Below are 3,018 nucleotides of genomic sequence, written 5' to 3'. Positions count from 1 at the left end.
CCCCGCCGCCGGCGACTGCGGGGCGGCTGGACCAGGAGGTGCGTGTCCGGCCCCGGACGGGAGCCTCAGGCCAGGGAGGGGTAGAGGCTGGGCCTGAGGCCTGGACCCGTCACTGGGCGCGGACCTGGCTCCTGCCCGAAGGATGAAGACTTGTCTCTAAAGATGGCAACGTGCGGGAAAGGCCCATCGACCCATCTCTCTCTCCCTCGGACTCTGGGCCCACAGCCCCCTTCAAGCCCCATACCGTCCTCTCTCACTGCCTGTGGGCCTCGCCTGTGTCCCTGCATCCTCTCTGAGGTCTCTCCTCATTCTTGCGTTACCCAGGACAGGGACCTAGCCAGAAACAGGCAGTGTTTCTCCTGTGTCTCCCTCTCCAGTGTAACCTGTCCGCGGACCGTTCAACCATCATCCTCTTGCTTTCTCACCCTTTTTCTTCACTCAAGGAACCCTCTGCCTCTCCAGTCCACCCCTACCTTCTTTGTCCTGGTTTCCTGGCCATGACCGCCTCCCTGTCCCCTCCCACCCACACACACCCACCATCCTCCCAGCTATCCCAGCACCCTCCTTCCTAATCTTGGGAGGCATCTCGTCTGGCTGAACTGGAGAATTCTGGGATCTAGGCCATACTCCTTAGCAGACATCCCATCCTTGGGAGGAGGAACAGGGGAGAGCCTGAGGAAGAACTGGGGAGAGCCTGGGGAGAGTAAGGCTGGGGGGAGGGGAATGACGGGAACAAGGTCAGGCCAGGAGGCCCCTGAGGACAGAGACTGTGGGCAGACTGGGATGGAGGGGAGAGCAAAGGAGCTAGAGCCAGGGCCAAAGGAAAAGGGGGGCCAGTGGGGAGGTATTTGCGGGGGAGGTCCAGCAGCTGTCTTTCCCAAGACAGGGACACATGGGCCTGGTTATTCCTCTTGTCACATGTGGAATGGTGGGAGATGGAAGAGGGCAAAAGACAGAGCAAGCAGAGGAGGACCGGGCACAGAGATGGGTGGATGTAGCTGTCCAAGCCACAGGCCCCCGCAGAAGAGCACATTCACCCAGGCTTAACCCAGTGCACAAACACCTCACACACACACTCGCAAACCCTTTCCCTCACAGTCCTCTCAAATCCAAGCCATCCAAACCCTCTCCCCTGACAATGACCCCTGACAGGAACATTCTCCAATGCAGGCAATGCCCAGACTCCCACTTGGAAAGGGGGAATGACAAGACAGATCTCCCTAGAAGGTTATAGAAGACAAAAGCAGGAAAACAAGAGTCCATTGGATTTTGGCAACAGGTGTGATGTTCAGGGAAAAGAAATTAGGATAGCCAGGAACTGAAAACCATGAATCTAAAACAAGACCTCTGTGCCTCTTCCCCAGGGCGAAAACGTCCTGCCAGATTCCTCCTGGAAAAAACTCTGCTCCTCTCCCATCTCCTCTGCCCACCAGGTTCCAGGCTTCTTATTTCCTAGAAATAGACGGATTCCCCAATCCAGATCCTCCCTGTGGGGTGTGTGGGTGGAGGAGTGGACCATGGTCCAGGCAGGGACTCCAGGGAAGAGAAGGCGTCACTTCCGGGGGACTTCACCAGTGTCTGGTGGCTCCCTGCTCTGATTGGGCAGAAGTGACCCAGGCAGGCGTGTGACCCCACTGCCGTGGAGGGGCTGTGCCCCAACGCCACATGTCTCCCTACCCATCTGCTCCCCAGAGTGCTGCCTGCCGTGCACCTGGGTCCTTGAGCCCTTCTCCATCTGGTGAGTGGCAAGCAGAGTTTGGGTTAAGCTAAGGTAGGAAGGACAGCAAAGAAGAATTGGGCTCTCAGCTGGGGGAGGGGCAGGCAAACTGGAACCTAAAGGCACTGACCTTTGTCGAGAAGAGTGTAGCCTTCCCAGAATGGGAGGAGCAGGGGTAGGGGGTGGGGTACTGGTTTCTGAGGGACTGATCACTTAGTGGAATACAGCTCAGTTCTGGCTGACCCTAGGGAAAGGGGACATGAGCCCACGGAGAAAATAAGAGAGGAGGGGCATTTAGGGATTCGGGAATGCAATACTAAGATGGACATAGCCCCAATTCCCATTCTTAGCTGGCCATTCCTTGTTAGCTTAAGGTTCTGAGTCCTGGGACTGGGGAAGCCGGGTCAGGCAAGCCAGGGCACAAGGAGAGGGCAATGGGAGGAGGGTGCATGCATGTTGACAGACCCACAGGAAATCCCAATATTGAATCAGGTGCAGGCCTCTTTGCACAACTTGTGAAAGGAGGAGGAAGCCATGTGGGGGGTCCTGTGAAGGAACCGGAAGGGGTCTGCTGGGGGGGTGGGGAGGCAGGTGCGAGCTAGGAGATAGATATGTTGGCGGGCGCCTCAGGCAAGCCATGTAAGGCGGGCATCACCTTGCTCAGCAGGTGCCCATTCGTGGGCAACTTGCCTCAGGAAGGAAGTCCCAGGAGTGTTGGCCCATCTCTTTGCCTCGGATAATGGGGTGTTTCAGAACTTGGAGTGTAAAGAAAAACTCCAGGAGGCTTTCTGTGTGGGGGTAGCTAGAGAGAGAATGAGAGGTTAACCTTTCCCACACCACCTTTCAATCCCAGCTAGATAGTCCCAGCTAGCGCTGGTCCGCCCGGCTCTCCTCCTCAGCCCCACTCCCCAGCGCTGAACTTACCACTCAACACTTTTACATGTTGGCTAGTTCCTCATCCTGGCCCTATGTCCCATTTCCACTCTTCTCCAGGTTTAAGCCACAAGACTTTCATTCTAGGATTTTCTCTGACCTAACAGCCAAGGTTGCTCAGAATTTGAGGCCAATTAAGATCTGTGTGTATACATATCATGTCCTGCTGCTCTCGGCAGGGGGAGGGGCCCCACACCCACGTCAGACTCACTGAGGAGCCCCAACAGAAAGGAGATTCCATATGCTGCCATCAGAAGAAAACATGGGAGCAGCTCTAGTCTGGTCAGCATCTCAAGTCCTCCCAGCATCTGTTCCCCACGCCAGGCAGTCTTTTCCTTGAAGCTTGAGGAAATGTTCGCTATGCCTGT

The sequence above is a fragment of the Carlito syrichta genome, unplaced genomic scaffold (genome assembly GCF_000164805.1).
Source record: "Carlito syrichta isolate Samal-C Ts95f unplaced genomic scaffold, Tarsius_syrichta-2.0.1 Scaffold305827, whole genome shotgun sequence".
Taxonomy (NCBI): Eukaryota; Metazoa; Chordata; class Mammalia; order Primates; family Tarsiidae; genus Carlito; species Carlito syrichta.
This window is presented reverse-complemented; position numbering follows the sequence as displayed.